Below are 24,047 nucleotides of genomic sequence, written 5' to 3'. Positions count from 1 at the left end.
TAGCATGGCTGCGTAAACTCTTACAAAAAACTGAGACTGTGCATCAGTTGTCCTCAAGGAAGTGGTACAAAACAGGACTAGCTGTAAATGTTTTAAATGAAGGCTCTTGTACATTTTTTTTCCACCAGGGAGAAAAACCACCAAAAGACATCCTAGGGTGGAAAAGGAGTTAGGGCTAAATCAAGATATTAGAAAACAAATATTTCCCATGTTCTTGTTGTTGTTCAATCGCTAAGTCGTGTCTGATTCATTTTGACCCCATGAACTGCAGCATACCAGGTTTCCCTGTCCTTCACCATCTCTTGGAGTTAGCTCAAACTCATGTCCATTGAGTCAGTGATGTAATCCAACCATCTCATCCTCTGTCATCCCCTTCTCGTGCCTTCAATCTTTCCCAACATCAGGGTTTTTTCCAATGAGTTGGCTCTTCACATCAGGTGGGCAAAGTATTGGAACTTTAGCTTCAGCGAAAGTCCTTCCAATGAAAATTCAGGATTAACTTCCTTTAGGATTGACTGGTTTGATCTCCTTGCAATCCAAGGGACTCTCAAGAGTCTTCTCCAACACCACAGTTCAAAAGTATCAGTTCTTCACTGCTCAGCCTTCTTTATGGTCCAACTCTGACATCCATACATGACCACTGGAAAAACTGTAGCTCTGACTATATGAACCTTTGTCAGCAAAGTAATGTCTCTGCTTTTTAATACAATGTCTAAGTTTATCATAGCTTTCCTTCCAGGGAGCAAGCATCTTTTAATTTCATGGCTGCAGTCACCATCCACAGTGATTTTGGAGCCCAAGAAAATAAAATCTGTCACCATTTCCACTTTTTCCCCATCTATTTGCCATGAAGTGATGAGTCTAGATGCCTTGATCTATAAACCTACAAAGTGAAAAAGGAGAAGGAATACTTGTCAATACATTTAATGAAATTGGTATAACTTTGATAATAAATCCTTCTAAAACACAGTACCAAATGTAAACTAAAGACGTCTCACATTAAAAATCCTACATAAATTACTGCCAAATCAAACCCTGCAAAAGAAAGTATAACTTGTCATGATGAAGTAGGATTTGTCCTAGGAAAGCATAGATAGTTCAATAGAACAAAATCTCTTAATATCACATTACATTATCAACTCAAAGGATGATCAGCTCAGATAGCATAAGTGCTCAGGGCTGGTGCACTGGGATGACCCAAAGGGATGGGATGGGGAGGGTGGTGGGAGGAGGGTTCAGGATGGGGAACACATGTAAATCCATGGCTGATTCATGTCAAAGTATGGCAAAAACCACTACAATACTGTAAAGTAATTAGCCTCCAACTAATAAAAACAAATGAAAATAAAACAAGGAACTACCTTGAGATCAAATTGTTATATATTCAAATCAGGACAAACTGAACAATTTTTTGCCTTCCCCACAGTGTTAAACAATTTTATAAAGTGTTATTCTTTTACAAATCCCAGTTTGTGTTAGTGTTCCAAAAGGGGGAAAAAATAATAATACCTTTTGCTGATAATTTTTAGTAAACTAGGAATAAAATAAGAGTATTATTTAATACAATAAAGAATTTCTTGGCCTAATAAATAGTATAGTGCATGCATGAGTGCATGCTTAGTCGATTCAGTCATGTCCGACTCTTTGCGTCCCTATGGAATGTACACCACCATGCTCCTCTATCCATGGGGTTCTCCAGGCAAGAATACTGGAGTGGGTTGCCATTCCTTCCTCCAAAGGATCTTCCCAACCCTGGGTTCTAACCCACGTCTCCTGCATCTCCTGCATTGCAGGCAGATTCTTTACTTCTGAGTCATTGGGGAAATAACATAGTACTTTTTGTTGTTGTTGTTGTTGTTAATTTTTTTTCATTTAGTTTTATTAGTTGGAGGCTAATTACTTTACAAAATTGTAGTGGTTTTTGCCATACATTGACATGAATCAGCCATGGATTTACATACTTAATGGCAAATATATTAGAGGCTTTCTTGCCAAAATCAAATCAACTCAAAGATACTCATTATAACCTCTGATGTTCAACATTATTTTTTTAGTTCTCTTTTTTAAATTTTTTTAATCTAGCTGCACCACACAGCTTGCAGGATCTTAGTTCCCCAACCAGGTATTGAACCTGGGTTCCCTGCAGTGAAACCATGGAATCCTAACCACTAGACCACCAGGAAGTTTCCTTCAACATTATTGTTGAAGTGCTAGCCAGTGCAATGAGGCAAGAAACTGAAATAAGAAATGTTAACTATTGAACAATTATACAGACTCTCGTTATTTTTACAGAAATAATTCTATAGCTAGAAAACCCAAGATAGCTGATTTAAAAGATATGACAAGGTGCCCAGGTCTTACATTGCCTATTTCATGTATTACAAATGTAGTGTTAAACATCTTGTGTTCAAACAACACTTATGAGTTGAATATAATTGAAAGAATTAACTGAAAAGAAAAAAATTTTCTACAGGAAGCTATATCCTTCAAGGCCATTTCATAATGTTGCTATGCCTTAGTATTGTCATTCTGAACATCAGTTCTTATTAGATTAAAGGTCTTTGTGTTTGCTTGGTTTGGGGATGAATTAAATTTATATGCTTATGAAATTTTACAGAGAACTTCTATTTCTTGCGAGCCTAAGGAATATCTTGCATATATTTTTGTATTATCTTTTATGATCCTCACAACTCTCTAAAGCAAGTAGTAGTATCCTCATTTTGAGGATATAGCCAGGGAGATAAAGCAATTTTCTCAGTGTCAAACAACACTTAGTAAGTGGTAGAACTGGGGCTTGAATGCAATTCTGTGGTTTACTGTTATGTATCCAATATTCCTGCAAAGGGAAAAGTATTTCCTGGAACAAAGTTCTGCAGAATACAATGTATAGAACACGGCATGCAAGATGGGGGTGGCAATACTGAAAATAGAAAAGGAAGCTAACATTAACTACATTGATGGATAACCTCTGATGAAGGCAGATAGGTATTCACTTCTTGGTAAAAAATAAAATTGGGCTAGCTCTTCCTAAATTAAAATATTGAGCAACACTTTCATCCTAGACAGGTTCTAACATAAATGACCAGAATGCACACAAACTGAGCATTGGAAGTCCCCAGTTTGTCTTATTATAAGAAGAATCCAATGTGACTCAGTTGAGCTCTGTCTCTGATTAAAGATACCATAAGCACAGCAGCACAATAGGTAGCCATCTTGGACTATTCTGGGACCCAGTTAAGAATCATGTTGCATAGGTGTGGTTCTCAATGTAACTGCTCTCTGTGGTTTACCTGGTCAACTGTGGTGGCTGCATTCCTCCCCAGTGAAGGGGAACCAGAGGACCACCCACACACCCTTAGCAAGTCTGAGAAAATTACTTCTGAGAATAACCATTTGTGCTATTGATTGGATTGATCTGCCAACAGGAGGCTAGGATAGCTCTGATGATTTATGTCATGTCCCCAGTCCATGGGGTCGCAAAGAGTTGGACATGACTGAAGTGACTTAGCGTAGAAGTTATGACTTAGCATAACTTAGAAGATGAATTCAATCTGAAGCATGTAGGTTTCAGGAAACAGGAAATGTATTCAAGAGGCAATGTCACAAGAGTTGGAGACATGGGCTGTGACTTAGAAAGTATGATTCTCCATAAGGGTTGAAGCCCTGGAAATAAATATATTCATGAGAGAGGATATAAGTAGAGAAGAACAAGAGCATAAAGGCTAACCTTGATATTCATAGTAAGATTTCTCTGTTAACCTAGCTTAAAATTTTTACAAAGGCCAGCCACATGGTTTCTAAATGAAAAAAAATACTTGACTGTTAGAGACCTCTGTGAAAGGAACTGTGCATGTATCTAAAAGGACCTAGAGGTGTAATGTACTTAGACACTAAAAAAAAAAAAAAAAAAAAAAAAAAAACCTTTAATTGAAGCTCTGCAGCAAAGGTTATCATGCTTTAAGTTGTGTCAACATGAACCGTGCAATTAGAGGGACCATCCTATGAAGAGGGCTTGAACGCAGGGATAAAGGGTAATGACAAATGCACATCTTACTTGGTCGGGAAGCATAAACAATAGAGTTACTATAATAACCATTTCTGGTTTCATTTAACATTTTTATGTATGGTCTGGGTGAGATTTTGCAGTGAAATGTCTAAGTTCTCAGATGATGAGTCATTTAGTCCAAACACCCATTCAAAGCTCTGCTACTTGCTGACTGTGTGACCCCTGACAAATTACTTAACCTCTCCTGTCCTATTTCCTCAACTCTAAAATAACGAAATTGGACATAAACATCTTAGCTAGAAATTCTATAACTTAGCTTAACTCAGCTCCCTTCTGTATGTCTACAACGAAAACAACACATAATCAAGTTCTTTGGTTGATTAGAGCAATGTTACAGAGTGACGATTATGGGGTCAAGGACCAGAGTAAGCAATTGTTAGAATTATTCACTATACAGAGTTCATTGTAACCAGATTGGCAAAGCACTGTTTCTGCCAGCCATCTGCTGGATCATAAAAATAGCTTTGTTATACAGGACTATCCTTTATAATTGGATTTAACCTGTATCACAGATTTGTTCAGCAATAAATTTATAAATCTCTTATACAGCATTTTAGAGCTGAGGCTCACAAAATTTTAGAGTAAGAGGTCACCTAGTCCTTGCCTATATTTGGCAGAAGGAGAGGGAAATGTAGATGGGTGAAGTGCTTTGCCCAAGGTCAGACAGCTAATAAGTCATAGAGCTATATCTCTGGACAACTAGTCCAGTTCTTTTCTTATACTTGGTTCCTAAAGCAGTCAGAAATATAGCCATTTGAGTCCTCAGGCCAGACCTAGTTTGAAGCTGTTTTGGCAGGCCTATCAGACACAGATGTGGCTAGATAATAATGGTGATGAGAAATGAATGTGATGATTATAGCTGCTATTTCTTGAGTACCTATATGTTCCAGGCATTGTGCTAAGTACTGTGCATTATCTCACTTAATCCTCCTTACATTTTTTTTGAGGTAGATATTATAGTCCCAGTTTTCATAAATGAAAAAATTCAAAAGTAGAGTAACTTGCTCAAGGTCACACAGGTAGTGAACGTTAGAACTAAAATCCCAACCCAGTTCTGAAAGAATAACAAAGCTCAAGCTTTTTCCACAACCTTAGTATTTACCAAACACTATAATCCAGAACATTAATTCAACGAGATAGGTATTTTCAGAAAAAGTTCTGTGGCCAAATGCTGCATTGCATATCCCATTTTGGAGAGTCACACTTCTCATTTGTGTATTAAAAGATGTAAGAACTCTTCAGTGAAGAAACCTGTTTATTTTTCCTTAACCCTATGTTTCCCAAACTCTTTTTGTCCAAAAAATCCTTTTTCTAAGGACATCTGTTAATATCACACGGGACCTGGCACTGCCTGGAATGTAGTGAAAAAACTGCACTAGAACACAGTTCATTCCATTCATCTTTCTAATTCTCCTCAGAGACTCTTGCTCTTAGGCCTGGCTTTTTCATCCTAACCACTAAAGTGACCAAAGACTTGATGTTGCAAAATATTTCTTTAGCAAGAACACACGCTTGTCACTTTGGGAACATCGCTGGTGACATGAAGGAACCTATACTTCATGGAGCTTGAGAGACCATTAAGAGTCTGAAATGTCAGCAGTTAGTGGGACTGTTTTTGTGTTGCCTGACTACAGTAATATTTTCATATTTTTGACAATATTTTCAAGTCTTTCCTAAACCAAACCAGAACTGAGCCAGAAAAGTTTCACAGTTGATCATAACTTAAGTCATGTTTGTGGAGCCTGAGGCCCCAGGCATGATCCCCTGCTGCAAGGCCTAGAGAGGAAATCCTTGGATGAAGAATGTAAGCCTTCTCACATCGGAAATACTTTAGAGATTGGGATGTGATGGGGTGGGGTGGGAATCAACTTGCACAGCTCTACCTTTTCTTGTCTTTTTGTCATGCTTAGAGCAGATGTTGGAACTGAAATTTGGGCTCTGAACATGGGCATTCCATGTGGTTCTCATTCAAAATTCTCACTCTTCTTTGAAGCTAATGGCTTCCATCTTCTTCAAGTGTATTGAACTTCCCACACGTATTTGGGCATTCTCTCTGTTTACAATTCTTATGGTGTGAGATAGAACATGAGGTAAACTCTTAAGGTTACAAGATTTGAAGATACAGACTATGTTGAAGGTTGTTTTTCTTTTTTCTTTTCTTAATAAAAATTTCCAATCCTCATCTGCCAGCCATTATCCTTACTTTCCTCTTTATTGCTTATCACTGAAAAAATGTTGGCCATGTCCAGTTGTCTGATATAACTGTCTATATAAAGTAAGGGAAGCATGAAAGTGGGGAGCCTACTACCTATATAACCAAAGAATAAGTGAAATTAAATTAACATTTATTGAGAACCTGCAATGAGCACATCACTTTCACTTATTTAGACTGCAAAACAACTGTGTAAATTGATCGGCAATTTTTGATGTTGTTATTGGTATACTTAGCATCACTATGATTCAGTAAAAAGTACAATGAACTTGGAGTCAGAGGAATCTTTGTTCACATCCCAAGTTTACCTTTTCCTATAGTCATTCATTTATTCATTCAACAAACATTGTACTGAGCACCTACTATAAAATACATTAGGTACTGGAGATACAGAGATGAATAAGACATAGCCCTTGCCCTCAAGGAGTTAACAGTTTAGTGAGTTAAACAATCACATGATCAGAAAACTGTAATTTGATAGATGTAATAGTTTGTTATGGGAACACAAAGAATTTGTGGCCTGAGCTGAGTCTTAATGAATGAGCAGGCATTGAGGAAAAGGTGGACTGAAGAAGCACAGAAGGTATGGCATGAAGGAAGGCACAGAGACAAGAGGGAAAGGGAGTAGGTACAGAGGATATAGAGCCAGGGCTTGAAGATCCATGTTGAACTACGTGCCATTTAGTGTTGCTTTTAAACTTGTGGAATTTGTTACAATAAAAAAATAAATAAATAAATAAACTTGTGGATATTTTATAAAAATTTTTGTAGTTAATAGACTATGTTTTGGAGCAGTTTTAGGTTATAGGAACATTTAGCAGAAACATTCCCATATACTCTCTTTCCCCCAACCCTTGGCAACCACTTATCTTTTAATCAATTGTCTCCACAGTTTTGCCTTTTCCAGAATTTCATACAATTGGAATCATGAATAGGTAGCTTTTTCAGACTGGCCTCTTTCACTTAGCAATGTGCACTTAAAGTTCCTCCATGTCTTTGTGTGGCTTTATAGCTTATTTCTTTTTACTGCTAAATAATATTCCACTGTATGGAGGGACCACAGTTTGTTTATCCATTCACCTATTAAATGATATTTTAGTTGCTTCCCATTTTTGGCAATCATGAATAAAGCTGCTATAAACATTCATATGCAGGTTTTGTTTGAATATAAGTTTCAACAATTTGGGGCAAACCTAGAAGTGTGGTTACTGGGTTGTGGGAAAATGTTACTTGCTCAGTTGTGTCCGACTCTTTGCAAGCCTATGGACTGTAGCCCGCCAGGCTCCTCTATCCATAGGATTCTCCAGGCAAGAATACTGGAGTGGATAGCCATTCCCTTTTTCAGGGGATCTTCCCGACCCAGGGATCGAACCTTGGTCTCCTGCATTGCAGGCAATGCAATTCTTTACTGTCTGAGCCACCAGAGGAGCCCCACTGGACTGTGTGGTAAGACTATTTTAACTTTGTAAGAAATTGCTAAACTTGCTTTCAGGGTGCCTGTACTATTTTGCATTCCCACCTGCAGTGAATGAGATCCCTGTTGCCTTATATCCTCGTCAGCATTTAGTATTGTCAGTGTGGTGGCTCAGACGGGAAAGCATCTGCCTGCAATGCGGGAGACCCAGGATCCATCCCTGGGTCGGGAAGATCCCCTGGAGAAGGAAACGGCAACCCACTCCAGTACTCTTGCCTGGAAAATTCCACGGACTGAGGAGCCTGGTAGGCTACAGTCCATGGGGTCGCAAAGAGTCGGACACGACTGAGCGACTTCACTAAACTAAGTAGATGTGCTGTGCTAGCTCATTGGCTTAATTTACATTTCCCTAATGACATTTGCTGTTGAGATCATATGCTTATTTGTAATCTATATATCTTCTTTGGTGAGGTGTCTGTTTCAATCTTTTGCCAATTTCTTAATTGGATTGTTTTCTGATTGTTGTTTTAAGGGTTCTTTTTATATACTGAATACCAGTCCTTTACCAGATATGTGTTTTGCAAATACTTTCTCCCAGTCTGTGGCTTGTCTTTTGATTAACTTAAGAGGGTCTTTCTCAGAGCAGAAGTTTTTAATTTTAATTAAGTCCAACTTTACAATTTGTTTCTTTCGTGAATTGTGCTTTTAGAGCACTGCCTAAAAATCCACTGCCAAACCCAAGGTCAAGTAGACTTTTTCATATGTTATTTTCTAGGAGATTTTGTTTTGTTTTGTTTTGTTTCAGAATAAGAAACTTTTGAGAGTTTCTGTAGTTGACTGCCTTTTTCCTGCTGTGCCACTTACTTTGAATCTGTATTACCTCAACTCCTCAGAGAGAAACAAGGACGGGGAGTCCTCATTTAGAAAACATTTCCTAATTTTACATTTTTAAAGTTAATATTTAAAAATAAAACCCTTCTTCAACCCCCAACTGCTAACCCCATCATGAATAATTTGATTTAATACAAGTTAAGTTTATAAATAAATGTGTTCTTTTTCCTCAAAAATCACTTAAGCAACTTTACAAGAATCATTGTTTAAAAAATTTACCTAGAGAAATTAAAGTACCATTTTCCCTCAACACAGATGGTACTCAAGGATTCACATATCAAGGTCGTTTGCTTAGTGTATCACCCTTTAGTTGTTCTCTTAGCAGGTGGGTTTTGAGTCTTCTTAATCACTCTTTTCTTCTCCTTGAGAATGTCTATACTCTGGTTTCAGCTCCCATGTGTTTTTGTGGATCCCTTTTACATTTTGAATACCAATTTCTTTTAAAATTTCCTTCGGGTACAACACAGGCTGTTTTGTGATGTCCACCAAGTCCTTACGATTATAATATTGATGTTTCTCAAAAGCCGAAACCAGCTTGTCTAAAATGTGTTGTTTATCAGTTCAGACTTGTTTTCCATCTTCTTTCTTTTTCCTTTTATATTCTGCATTGTATTGATGATTAGCAACAGGTTTGTAATTGGTTGTCACAGCTTTGTCCAGGTGCTGTGGTAGCCTTACAGGATTGGAAGATTCTTCTATTTGTAATCTCTTGAATCGCTGGTAGTTTTCACTGGCAGTGGGTCAGCATTCAGCTCTTTGTACCACTATTCCTTCCAGTGAAAGCTTATCTGATGAGCTCTGAGTAAACCCTGTTAATGTCTGTCCTCAAACACTTTGCAAGATAAATGCATATTCTCAAGGAGCACTGACTGAAGCTATTTTTCTGCCAATATCATAAGTATTTGCAAGATCCTCATTCAAAGTAAATAACACCTTGGTCCTTCCTTGATTTTTGGAAATCCAGTTTTCCAACTTCACTTCTTTGGGCCTTAGCCCATTGCAGTGACAGATAACAAAGAACCCTGACCAGCCACATTCTGGTGCTCTGTTTGGCACCTGTCATGTCAAGTTCCCTGCTTTTGGCCATGGATCTGTTGCCAGCAGAGGTGTTCGGGCCAGAGTAGCGGGCCCCAGGAGCTGGGGGCTATAGGGCAAAGGGCCAGAGCAGAGAGCAAAACTGGCTGGAGGCTGACTGTGAAGAGCTGGAGTTCACATGCTGGGATGCTGGAAGCCAGGGAACTTCCAGGAGTTTTAGAGTTCTGTGTTTTACACTTAGTTCTATGATCCATTTTGAGTTTATTTTTGTGGAAGATATAAGGACAGTGTCTGGATTTTTTTTTTTTTTTTTTTTGCATGAGCTGTCCAGTTGTTCCAGCACCATTTGTTGAAAAAACTATTCTTTCTCCACTGGATTGCTTTGTTCCTTTGTCAAAAATCAGTTGACTATATTTGTTTGGGTCTATTTCTGTGCTCTGTATTCTGGCCCATTAACCTGTATGTCTGTTGTTCCACCAATACCAACACAATCATGAATACCATTGCTCTATGCTAAATTTTGTATCAGGTAGTTTTGGCCCTCCAACTTTGTTCTTATACTTGAATATTGTGAGTCTTTTTCCTTTGTGCATAAAATACAAAGTCAGGGTTTTTTATATCCACAAAATAATTTGCTGTGATTTTGACTGGGATTGCACTGAGTCCATAGATAAGTTGAAAAGAGTGTACCCCAATGTTCATCACAGCACTGTTTATAATAGCCAGGACATGGAAGCAACCTAGATGCCCATCAGCAGATGAATGGATAAGAAAGCAGTGGTACATATACACAATGGAATATTACTCAGCCATTAAAAAGAAAACATTTGAATCAGTTCTAATGAGGTGGATGAAACTGGAACCCATTATACAGAGTGAAGTAAGCCAGAAAGAAAAACACCAATACAGTATACTAATGAATATATATGGGCTTCCCTGATGGCTCAGAGGTTACAGCATCTGCCTGCAATGCGGGAGACCTTGGTTCGATCCCTGGGTTGGGAAGATCCCCTGGAGAAGGAAATGGCAACCCACTCCAGTATTCTTGCCTGGAGAATCCCATGGACGGAGGAGCTTGGTGGGCTATAGTCCATGGGGTCGCAAAGAGTCGGACACGACTGAGCGACTTAACTAACTAACTAATGCATATATATTGAGTTTAAAAAGATGGTAATGATAACCCTATATGCAAGACAGAAAAAGAGACACAGATGTATAGAACAGATTTTGGACTCTGGGAGAAGGCCAGGGTGGGATGATCTGAGAGAATAGCATTGAAACATGTATATTATCAATTGTGAAACAGATTGCCAGTCCAGGTTTGGTGCATGAGACAAGTGCTCAGGGCTGGTGCACTAGGATGACCCAGAGGGGATGGGATTGGGAGGGAGGTAGGAGGGGGTTCGTGATGGGGAACACATGTAAATCCATGACTGATTCATATCAGTGTATGGCAAAAAACCACTACAATACTGTAAAGTAATTAGCCTCCAACAAATATAAATAAATGAAAAAAAATTATATCATTAAAAAATCCCTATTTTAAAATAAAAAAAAGTTGAAAAGAAATGACATCTTAACAGTATTGAGTTTTCCAGTCCATGAACATGGAATATCCATTTATTTAGGCTTTTATTTCTTAAATCAGAGTTTTATAGTTTTCCCTCATATAAGTCTTATACATACTCTGTTTGATTTGTGCATAAATATTTCTTCTTTTTTGGTGCTAAACTGTTTATTTTTTTAATTTCAAATTCCAGTTGTTCATTCTTAGTATAGGAAAACAATTAACTTTTGTATATTGGACTTGTATCTCACAGCTTTATTATACTTGCTTATTAATTCCAGGAGCATTTTTTTGTCAATGCGCTATTTTTTACATAGAAAATCACATCATCTACAAACAAAGACAATATTATTTCTTTCTTCTCAATCTGTGTGCTTTCTCTTTTCTTGTTTTTAACTTTTAATTTTATATTGGAACATAGGCAATTAACAATGTTGTGATAGTTTCAGGTGGAATAGCAAAGGGACTCAGCCATACATAATCATGTATCCATTCTCCCTCAAACTCCCCTCCCATCCAGTCTGCCACATAACATTGAGCTGATTTCCCTGTGCTCTACAGTAGATCCTTGTTGGTTATCCATTTTAAATACAGCAGTGTGTACATGTCCACTCCAAACTCCCTAACTATCCCTTCCCCCCACCCTTCCCCACTGAAAACCATAAGTTCTTTCTCTAAGTCTGTGATTCTGTTTCTGTTTTGTAAGTTCAGTTCAGTTCAGTCACTCAGTCGTGTCCGACTCTTTGCAACCCCATGGACTGCAGCTTGCCAGGCTTCCCTGTCCATCACCAACTCCTGGAGTTTGCCCAAACTCATGTGCATTGAGTCAGTGATGACATCCAACCATTTCATCCTCCATTGTCCCCCTCTTCTTCTGCCTTCAATCTTTCCCAGCATCAAGGTCTTTCCCAATAAGTTAGTTCTTTGCATCAGGTGGCCAAAGTACCAGAGTTTCAGCTTCAGCATCAGTCCTTCCAGTGAATAGTCAGGACTGATTTCCTTTAGTATTGACTGGTTTGATCTCCTTGCAATCCAAGGGACTCTCAAGAGTCTTCTCCAACACCACAGTTCAAAAGCATCAATTCTTCAGTGCTCAGCTTTCTTTTTTTTTCTTGATGTTTTTCTTTTTTTTTCATTTATTTATATTAGTTGGAGGCTAATTACTTTACAATATTGTATTGGTTTTTGCCTTACATTGACATGAATCAGTCATGGAATAATCCAACTCTCACATCTATACATGACTACTGGAAAAACCATAGCTTTGATTAGTAAGTAAGTTCATTTATATAATTTCTTTTTAGATTCTGCATGTAAGAGATGTCCTATATTTGTCCATCTCTGTCTGACTTCACTTAGTAAGACAATCTCTAGGTCTGTCCATATAGGTGCAAGAGGTATTATTTCATCCTTTTCAATGGCTGAGTTATTATTCCATTGTATATGTGTATCACATCTTCTTTATCTATTCCTTTGTCGATGGATATTTAGGTTGCTTCCATGTCTTGGCTATTGTAAACAATGCTGCAGTGAACATAGGGGTGCATGTATCTTTTTGAATTATGGTTTTCTCCAGGTATATGCCCAGGAGTGGAATTGCAGAGTCTTGTAGTAGCTGTATTTTTAGTTTTTTAAGGAAGCTCCATACTGTTCTCCATAGTGGCTGTACCAATGTACATTCCCACCAACACTGTAGGAGGATTTCCTTCTCTTCACAACCTCTCCAGCATTTATTGTTTGTGGATTTTTTTTATGATAGCCATTTGGACTGGGGTGAGGTGATGTCTCTTAGTTTTGATTTGTATTTCTCTAATAATTAGTGATGTTGAGCATCTTTTCATGTGCCTGTTGTATGTCTTTTCTTTCTTGTCTTACCTAATTGCATTAGCTGGGAGCTCCAGTGTGATGTCAAATAGGAGTGGTCAGACAGGACATCCTTGCCTCATTCTCAGTCTTAGAGCAAAATCATCTAGTTTCTCAGTATAAGTATGATATTAGCTATAGATTTTGTAGATTTTTTTATCAAATTGATCAAGTTTCTCTCTTCTCCTAATTTGACAAGAGCTCTTATCACGAATGGATCTTGGATTTGAAATGATTTTTCTGCATCTATTGATAATGATTGTATGGTTTTTCTTCTTAAGCATGTTGCTGTATGATGGATTAAGTTAGTTTTTGGATATTAAATCAGCCTTGTGTACCAGGAATAAATACCACTTAGTTGTGCTGTATAATTTTTGTAACATTGTTGAGTTTGACTTTCTAATATTTTGTTGAGGATTTTCAATGAGATGTTGGTCTGTAGTTTTCCTTTCTTTTAATATATTTGACTTTGGTATTAGGATAATTCTAGCTTCATGGAATGAGCTAGATAGTGTTCCATCTGGTTCTATTTTCTGCAAGAGGTTGTAGAGAATTGTTATAATTTCTTCCCTAAATGGTAAAATTCACCAACGAAACCATCTGGGCCTGGTACTTTCTGTTTTAAAAGGTTATTAATTGTTGATTCAAGTTCTTTAATTTATATAGGCCTATTCAGATTATATAGTCAATTTCTTTAATATGTAGATGAGTTATCATTTATAAATTATATTTTCAGATTATATATTTTTCCTTATATGAGTCTTGATAGATTGTATCTTTCAAATAATTAGCCAGTTTCATCTAAGTTATCAAATTTGTGAGCAGATTTGTTCATGGTATTATTTCATTATCCTTTTAATATACATTAGATCAGTAGTAATGGCCCTTCTTTCCTTTCTGATATTAGTAATTTGTATTTTTTCTCTCCCTTTCTTGGTTAGCCTAGGTAAGGGTTTATCAATATTATTCATCTTTTCAAAGAACCAGCTTTTGGTTTCATTGATTTTTTTTTTCATTGTTTTTCTTGTTTTCAATCTCACTTCTTTTACTTTGATTTTTATTTTTCTTCTCTTGGGCTTACTCTGAATTTAATTTGCTCTTCTTTTTCTAGTTTTCTGAGGTGAAATCTTAGATTAAATATTTTCTGAAATCATTTAGGTCTTTTTTCCTGTTGTAATCCATATAATTTTCCAGCTACCTTCTGTTACTAATCTCTAGTTTAATTCCATTGTAATATGAGAGTACAATTAATATGATATCTATGCTTTTAAATTTGCTAAGGTATGTTTTATGACACATAATGTTTATCTCAGTGAATGTTCCACGTGAACTTGAAGACTGTATATCCTGCTTTTGTTGGATGAAGTATTTTATAAATGTCAGTTAGATACTAGTTGTTTAATGGTGCTATTCAGCTCAGTATATCCTTACCAATTTTATCCTGCTAGATATTTCAGTTACTGATCAACGGATGGGGAAGTCTCCAACTATAATAGTGGAGTCATCAGATTTTGTCATAAGATTAAAGGATCTTATGTCACGGAAAATTGACCCCTCTATCACTATATAATGCCTCTCTTCACTCCTGATAATTTCCCTTCCTCTGAAGTCAACTTTGTCTGAAATTAGCTTGCTTTTGATTAGTGTTAGCATGCTATCTTTCACCATCCCTTTACTTTTAATCTGCCTTTGTCTTATGTTTAAAGTGTATTTCTTACAGAAATAGTTAGTTATTGGTTTTTTATCTACTTTGACAGTTTCTGTCTGTTAACTGGTATATTTATTCCATTCAAAGTGATTATTGAAGGACTTCCCTGGTGGTCCAGTGGATAAGACTTTGGGTTCCCAGTGCAGTGGACTTAGGTGTGATTCCTGTTCAGGGAACTAGATCTGACATGATGCAGCTAAGAGTTTGCATACTGCAACTAAAGATGCTGCATACTGCAACTAAAGATCCAGCATGGCACAGTGAAAATTGAAGACTTCAGGTACTGCAACTAAGACCCAGTGCAGCCAAATAAATAAGTAAATAATAGGAGAGAACTGAAGAAATTTTTTTTATTTTAATTGATTATTGATATAGCTAGTTAATATATACTATATTTGTAACTTTTGTATTCATTGACCATTTCTTTTTTTCTTTTTCTGTCTTCCACTCTTTTTCTGCCTTCTCTGGTTTTAATCAAACATTTTATATTGCTATGATTCCATTTTCTTTCATCTTTCATATCAATTATACTTTTAAAAAGTTTAGTGGTTGCCCTAGAGTTTGAAATATACATTTATGACTTATCCAAGTTTACTTTCAAATAATATTATACCACTTCACAAGTAGTACAAGTACCTTATAGCAAAGTACTCCCAATTCCTCTCCTGCATCCTTTATAGCAAGGCTGTTATTTGTTTCACTTATTCATAAGCTATAATCACTGAATACATCTTTGCTATTATTATTTTGAGTAAACTATTATCTATTAAATCAATTAAGAATAAGTAAAATAATAAAAGATTTTATTTTACTTTTATTAAGTCCTTCTCTAATATTCTTTTTTTATGTAGATCCAAGTTTCTGACCTATATAATTTTCCTTTTCTGAAGAACTTCTTTTAACATTTCTTATAAGACATGTCTCCTGGCAACAAATTTAATCAATTTTTGTTTGAGAAAGTCTTTATTTCAGCTTCATTTCTGAAGAATAATTTTGCTGGATACAGAATTCTAGCTTTTTTTTTTCTTTAAACACTTTAAATATTTCACTGCACTCTCTTGCTTGAATAGTTTCTGAAGAGAAACCAATGTAATTTTTTTTTTACCCCTCTGCCTTCTTTAAAAATTGTCTCTTTGTCTTTTATTTTCTGCAGTTTGAATACGATATGCCTAGTGGTCAGCGTTTTGGTATTTGTCCTGCTTGATATTCTCTTGAGTTTCCTAGATCTAAGGTTTGGTGTCTGCCATTACTTTTAGAAAACTCTTATTTGATATTACTTCAAATATTTCCTCTATTCCCTCCTCTCTTTCTTCTGGTATTCCCATTATGTGTATATACCCCATTTGTAATTGTACCACAGTCTTTGGATATGCTATTCCATCTTTTTCATTCCTTTTTTAGCTCTGCATTTCATGTATGAAGTTTCTATTGACATCTTCAAGTTCACTAGCTCACTAATAGTGAGTTATTGTTGTTGTTGTTGTTGTTTTTGATAACCAACTTTATTTTTTAATTCAATTTATTTAAACTTAAAAAAATGTTCACCCATTTCTCCGACCCCTCCCTGAACCTTCACCTCTGGCAGCCACCAATCTGTTCTCTGTATCTGTGAGCTTGGTTGGTTGGTTTGTTTGTTTATCTATTTTTTAATTCCACATATAAGAGAGATCATATGGTATTTGACCTTCTTTGTCTGACTTATTTCACTTAGAATAATGCCCTCAAGGTCATCTGTGTTGTTGTCCATTCTTTTTTATGGCCAAGTAATATTCCATTGGCTTCACTGGTGGCTCAGTGGTAAAGAATCCGCCTGCCAATGTAGGAAACATGGGTTCGATCCCTGGGTCAGGGAGGTCCCCTGGAGGAGGGCATGGCAACCCACTCTAGTATTCTTGCCTGGAGAATCCCCTGGACAGAAGAGCCTGGTGGGCTACAATCCACAGTGTCACAAAGAATCAGACACAACTGAAGCGAATTAACATGCATGCACACAGGCATGCTCCTTTGTATTTCTGTGATATCAGTTGTAATATTTCATTTCTGAGTCTGGTTCTGATGCTTGGTTTATCACTCCAGACTATATTTTTAACCTTTACTATGCCTTGTAATTTTTGACTGAAAACCAGACATGATTTACTGGATAAAAGAAACTGAGTTAGGTAGGCCAGTAGTGTAAAGGTTTTATGTTCAACTAAGAGTTAATCTGGGCTTCCTAGGTGGCTCAATGGTAAAGAATCTGCTTGCCAAGCAGGAGACACAGTTTCGATCCCTGCGTCAGGAAGATTCCCTGGAGATCTTTAAGAGCACTTTAAATGGCAACCCACTCTAGTATTCTTGCCTAGGAAATCCCATAGACAGAGGAACCTGGTAGGCTACAGTCCATGAAGTTGAAAAGAGTCAGACACGATTTAGCAACTAAACAGCAGCAACAAGAGTTAGTTTTACTCTTTGCTGTAGCTATGGTGTCAGAGGCTAAAACTGTCTCATTGTTCTTACATTAGTCTCTTCATGTGGTCTTTGATTATCCATAAAAACTTCTTAACTAGGGTCTAAGACTTTCAATGTTTTTAGTTGTTATTGTTGTTCAGTCACTAAGTCACATCTGACTCTTTGCAACCCCATGGACTGCAGCACGCCAAGCTCCCCTATCCACTATTTCCTGGAGTTTGCTCAAACTCATGTCCACTGAATCAGTGTGACTATCTAACCATTCATCCTCTGCTGCCCCCTTCTCCTTTTGCCTTCAGTCTTTCCCAGCATCAACTTCTTTTCCAATGAGTCAGCTCTTAGCATCAGGTGGCCAAAGTATTGGAGCCTCAGCATCAGTGCTTCCAATGAATATTCAGGGTTGATTTCCTTTAGGATTAAGTGGTTTGATATTCTTGCAGCCCAAGGGACTCAAGAATCTTCTCCAGCACCACAGTTCAAAAGCATTAATTCTTCTGTGCTCAGCCATCTTTATGGTCCAACTCTCACATCCATAAATGACTACTAGAAAACCATAGCTTTGGCTATTTGGCCCTTTGTTGGTAAAATGATATCTCTGCTTTTTAATATGCTATCTAGGTTTGTCATAGCTTTCCTTCCAAGGAGCAAGTGTCTTTTAATTTCAGGCTACAGCCACCGTCCACAATTATTATACAGGAGTGCTGTTAATGTGATGATAAAGTGTGAGTAGAGTGGAATCATTCATTAATCTTATGAATTAGTCTGAGGTCTCAATCTTTTAGTGTGCCTAAGTTGACTTTTCATTCTGTCTGCCCTCTGATGGATAAGGATAAGAGGTTTCTGGAAGCTTCCTGATGGGAGAGACTGACTATGGGAAAACTGGGTCTTGTTCTGATGGGCGGGGCCATGATCAGTTCAGTTCAGTTGGCATTTGTGTCCAACTCTTTGTGACCTCATGGAATGCAGCATGCCAGGCGTCCCTGTCCATCACCAACTCCCAGAGCTTGCTGAAACTCATGTGCATCAAGTCGGTGAAGCCATTCAACCATATCATCTTCTGTCATCCCTTTTTCCTCCTGCCTTCAATCTTTCCCAGCATCAGAGTCTTTTCCAGTGAGTCTGTTCTTCTCATCATGTGGCCAAAGTATTGGAGCTTCAGCTTCAGCATCAGTCCTTCCAATGAATATTCAGGACTTATTTTGTAGGATGGACTGGATTGATCTCCTTGCAGTCCAAGGGACCCTCAAGAGTCTTCTATAACACCATAGTTCAAAAGCATCAATTCTTTGGCACTCACTTTCTTTACGTTCAAACGTCCGCATCTATACATGACTCCTGGAAAAACCATAGCTTTGACTAGATGGAACTTTGTCAGCAAAGTAATGTCTCTGCTTTTTAATATGCTGTCTAGGTTGGTCACAGCTTTTCTTCCAAGGAGCAAGTGTCTTTTAATTTCATGCCTTCAGTCATCATCTGTGGTGATTTTAGAGCCCCCAAAAATAAGGTCTTCTCACTGTTTCCATTGTATCCCCATCTATTTGCCATGAAGTGATGGGACCAGATGCCATGACCTTCGTTTTTTGAATTTTGAGTTTTAAGCCAACTTTTTCACTCTCCTCTTTCACTTTCATCTAGATGCTGTTTAGTTCTTCTTTGCTTTCTGCCATAAAAGTGAAGGTGGTATCATCTGCATATCTGAGGTTATTGATATTTCTCCCGGCAATCTTGATTCCAGCTTGTGCTTCATCCAGCCTGGCATTTCGCTTGAGGTACTCTGCATATAAGTTAAATAAGCAGGATGACAATATACAGCCTTAACGTACTCCTTTCTCCATGTCCGGTTCTAACTGTTGCTTCTTGACCTGCATACAGATTCCTCAGGAGGCAGATAAGGTGGTCTGATTTTCCCATATCTTTCAGAATTTTCCATAGTTTGTTGTGATCCACACAGTTAAAAGCTTTGGCATAGACAATAAAGCAGAAGTAAATGTTTTTCTGGAACTCGCTTGTTTTTTTGATGATTCATTGGATATTGGCAGTTTGATCTCTGGTTCCTCTCTGCCTTTTCTAAATCCAGTTTGAACATCTGGAAGTTGTTCTGTTGAAGTCTGGCTTGGAGAAATTTAAGCATTACTTTGCTAGCGTGTGAGATGAATGCAACTGTGCGGTAGTTTGAACATTCTTTGGCATTGCCTTTCTTTTGGATTGGAATGAATACTGACCTTTTCTAGTCCTGTGGCCACTGCTGAGTTTTCCAAGTTTGCTGGCAAAATGAGTGCAGCACTTTAGCAGCATCATTTTTAGGGCCACGCTCAGTAAATCTTTAATCCAGTTTTCTGTTGATGGGCGGGGCTGTGTTCCCTCCCTGTTGTTTGGATGAGGGCAAACTATGGTAGGGTTAATGACCTCCTTCAAAAGGACTTGTGCATGCACTGTTGTGTTCAGTGTCCCTGACCCTGCAGCAGGCCACTGTCAACTCACACCTCCACTGGAGACCTCCTGAACACTCACAGGCAAGTCTGGCTCAGTCTCTTGTGGTGACACTGTTTCTCCTGGCTCCTGGTGTACACAAGGCTTTGTTTGTACCCTCAAAGAGTCTGTTTCCCCAGTCCTGTGGAAGTTCTGTAATCAAATCCCACTGGCCTCCAAAGTCAAATTCCCTTGGGGTTTTCAGTCACTTTGCTGGATACCCAGGTTGGGAATCTGTTATGGGTCCTAGAACTTTCTTAACAGTGCAAGAATTTCTTTGGTATAATTGTTCTGCAGTTTGTGGGTCGTCTGCTCGGCAGCTCTATGGTGGGGCTAATGATGACCTCCTCCAAGAAGGCTTATGCCACACACTGCATGACTGAGGTCTGCTGCAGCCAGAGCCCCTGTCCCCGAAGCAGGCCACTGCTGACCCATGCCTCTGCAGGAGACACTCAAACACTCAAAGGCAGATCTGGTTCAGTCTCAGTGGGGTCTCTGGTTCCTGGTGTGCACAAGGTTTTGTTTGAGCCCTATGAGAATCCCTGGTGGATATGGGGTTTGATTCTAAATGCAATTTGGCTCCTCCTACCTTCTTGTTGGGGCTTCTTCTTTGCCCTTAGAAGTGTGGTATCTTTTCTTGGTGGGATCCAACATTCTCCTGTAGATGGTTGTTCAGCAGTAAGTTGCAACTTTGGAGTTCTTGCAGAAGATGAGTGCACGTCCTTCTACTACGCCATCTTGGTAAGTCCAAGCGAGGCTTTAACAGAGAACTTGTAGATGTTCAAGCTGGATTTAGAAAAGGCAGAGGAACCAGAGATCAAATTGCCAACATCCGTTGGATCATAGAAAAAGCAAGAGAGTTCCAGAAAAACATCTACTTCTGCTTTATTGACTATGCCAAAGCCTTTGATGGTGGATCACAACAACCTGTGGAAAATTCTACAAGAGATGGAAATACCAGGCCACCTTACCTCCCTCCTGAGGAATCTGTATGCAGGTCAAGAAGCAACAGTTAGAACTGGACATGGAACAACAGACTAGTTCCAAATTGAGAAAGGAGTACGTCAAGGCTGTATATTGTCACCCTGCTTATTGAACTTATATGCAGAGTACATCAAGTGAAATGCCAGGCTGGATGAAGCACAAGCTGGAATCAAGATTGCCAGGAGAAATATCGATAACCTCAGACATGCAGATGATACCACCTTCACCTTTATGGCAGAAAGCAAAGAAGAACTAAACAGCATCTAGATGAAAGTGAAAGAGGAGAGTGAAAAAGTTGGCTTAAAGCTCAACATTCAAAAAACGGAGATCATGGCATCTGGTCCCATCACTTTATGACAAATAGATGCGGAAACAATGGAAACAGTGAGAGACTTTATCTTGGGAGGCTCCAAAATCACTGCAGATGGTGACTGCAGCCATGAAATTAAAAGACACTTGCTCCTTGGAAGAAAAGCTGTGACCAATCTAGACAGCATATTAAAAAGCAGAAACATTACTTTGCCGACAAAGCTATGATTTTTCTAGTAGTCATGTATGGATGTGAGAGTTGGACCATAAAGAAAACTGAGCACCGAAGAATTGATGCTTTTGAACTGTGGTGTTGTAGAAGACTCTTGAAGGTCCCTTGGACTACAAGGAGATCAAGCCAGTACATCCTAAAGGGAATCAATCCTGAATATTCATTGGAAGGACTGATGCTGAAGCTGAAGCTCCAATACTTTGGCCACTGATGCAAAGAACTAACTCACTGGAAAAGACTCTGATACTGGGAAAGATTGAAGGCAGGAGGAAAAGGGGATGACAGAGGATGAGATGGTTGGATGGCATCACTGACTCAATGGACATGAGTTTGAGCAAGCTCTGGGAGTTGGTGATGGACAGGGATGCCTGGCCTGCTGCAGTCCATGGGGTCCCAAAGAGTCAGATACAACTGAGCAACTGAACTGCACTGAACTGATTTGGGTATTTCCTATCCCCCATGTCAGTATGCCTTTGGTAAAACCTCAGTCAGTTAGACTCTGATAAAAGTTTTCCTTGAGGGCAGGCCTTGTTAAAGATAATAGAGAGGTCCAGATATATTTCAAAATGGCTGCTTTCCTTTCCCCTTGCTAGAAGCACAAGAGAATTTTTCTCCAGTCTTCATAGTGAAAACCTGGTAATGCTCTTGAAAGTAAAACACATGAAAGTGTGGGGAACCCCATAAGATTGAACCTTCTGAGGACTTTTATCCCTTGATCTACTTGGTCCACACTGATAATCTAGCAATCTTTTGATTATAGTTTTAAAGTGTTGTTACTGATACTGACTTCAGGTGCAGGCTTCTATTCCTAGTCAGCTGTAAGTCTCTATCCACTGGTCTGTCTCTCCATCTTATAGAACAGCAGTTTGCCTTGTGACCTCACTTCTCTGATGGATCTAAGAAGAAGTGATTTTAAGTTTGTTCAGCATTTTTCTTATTGTGAGTCTCGGAGTGATGGCTTCCAAGAACTTGACGTGTAAAACCAGAAATTGGAAGTATATACGTTTATTTTTTTAACTTCAAAGCACATCTAGAAAAACATGAATCTTTCTGAAGTTTCAGCTTACCTGAAAATATGTAGAAGCTGTGTGACTTTGTGCAATTAATTTAATCCATCCCTTCATCTATAAAATAAGCATAATAATGCCTACTTTGCTGGATTGTTATAAGACCTAAATGAGATATGCTAAGCATCTAGCACAGTGCATGGCTCATATATATTCAATAAATGTTAACTTTAATTATAATGTCATTTTATCTTCATCAGAATCCTAGGCTTGAATAGAGACAAAGTGTACAAAGTATTCCCTAATTTAGAAGTTAAAGAATCAGAAGAAAATGGAACACTTGCCTTATGATCAGTTTGTGATTGAGTCAAAACCAGACTCAGGCTAGGACTGCTGCCAGCTTCCATGGCCCTGATGCGGTTACAAGACTCCGTTTTCTTAATATCAGAGCAAATAGCTTGCCCACATTAATCAAAACCTGTCAAATCTCAAATTTACTCCTATAAAAGCAATCTCAGCGACTGCACACCTGTCTGTCCCACTCTGATGTATTTGTGGATTTTGCCTGCAGAAACCATGATGGTTCCAAATAAAGGGTATTAGAATGATAGAGAAATGTAGCCTGCTACCATGGAAACAGACATGTGACACCAGTAGTGCTCTGAGTAGGCATGTAAAAGGTTCTGAAGCATATAGAGAAAATAAGTCAACGTATCTAAGAAGATATAGAAATGAGCAGAGGTTACTGCTTTTGCTCTAGGTCAAGGTATTCATATCTAACATGAAATAGTTCTAGCTCTCTGGTATTTTCTCTCTAGAAGATAGAAAACCACAATGACCTCGAGCAAAAGAAATGAGAATGGTTGATATAGAACCAGAACTGGGGGGGGGGAGGGAGGCTCAAGAGGGAGGTGATACATGTATAATTAGGCTGATTTTCATTGTTGTGTGGCAGAAACCAATACAACATTGTGAAGCAATTTTCCTCCAATTAAATATTTTTTTAAATTTTAAAAAATGAAGCAGGACTTATAGGACCATGTCGAAACTCATAAGAATTATTTACTGGCTATGGTGAGCTATATTAGAAAAAGGTGGAACTCCTTCCTATATTGTTGAATGATGTACTCACTAGCACCTATGGAAAGTGTGATACAATCTAACAATCTAAGGCTAATCTTGTCTATACTTTTTCATCCTCATTTTTTTCAAGGGATATGCCAAATGTACACTGAGCAGATAGAAGCAAGTGGAAGATGGGCCTTGAGCGCCTGTAGCTCTCGGCCGTCTTCACACCATGGCCATTTCAGAAAATTAAAATTAAAATTTTATCCCATCACTTCATGGCAAATAGATGGGGAAACAATGGAAACAGTGGCCGACTTTATTTTGGGGGGCTCCAAAATCACTGCAGATGGTGACTGCAGCCATGAAATTAGAAGATGCTTACTCCTTGGAAGAAAAGTTATGACCAACCTAGACAGCATATTAAAAAGCAGAGACATTACTTTGTCAGGAAAGGTCCATCTAGTCAAGGCTATGGTTTTTCCAGTAATCATGTATGGATGTGAGAGTTGGCCTATAAAGAAAGTTGAGCGGAAACTCCAATACTTTGGCCACCTGATGTGAAGAACTGACTCATTTGAAAAGACCCTGATGCTGGGAAAGATTGAAGGTGGGAGGATAAGGGGATGACAGAGGATGAGATGGTTGGATGGCATCACGGACTTAATGGACATGAGTTTGAATAAATTCCGGGAGTTGGTGATGGACAGGGAGGCCAGGCATGCTGCAGTCCATGGGGTCACAAAGAGTCGGACATGACTTAGTGACTGAACTGAA

At 38.3% G+C, this 24,047-nt stretch overlaps 1 protein-coding gene and 1 pseudogene across 4 annotated transcripts in view; one reads left to right on the top strand and one right to left on the bottom strand.

The window, feature by feature from the left end:
* EDA (ectodysplasin A) overlaps positions 1–24,047 on the top strand; it is a 363,445-nt gene that overhangs the window by 319,928 nt on the left and 19,470 nt on the right. The gene's annotated exons all lie outside the window — the stretch shown is intronic.
* Positions 8,926–9,670, bottom strand: LOC133051468 (general transcription factor IIF subunit 2-like; annotated as a pseudogene).

This window comes from Dama dama, chromosome X, assembly GCF_033118175.1.
Source record: "Dama dama isolate Ldn47 chromosome X, ASM3311817v1, whole genome shotgun sequence".
In the NCBI taxonomy this organism is placed as follows: domain Eukaryota; kingdom Metazoa; phylum Chordata; class Mammalia; order Artiodactyla; family Cervidae; genus Dama; species Dama dama.
This window is presented reverse-complemented; position numbering and strand designations above follow the sequence as displayed.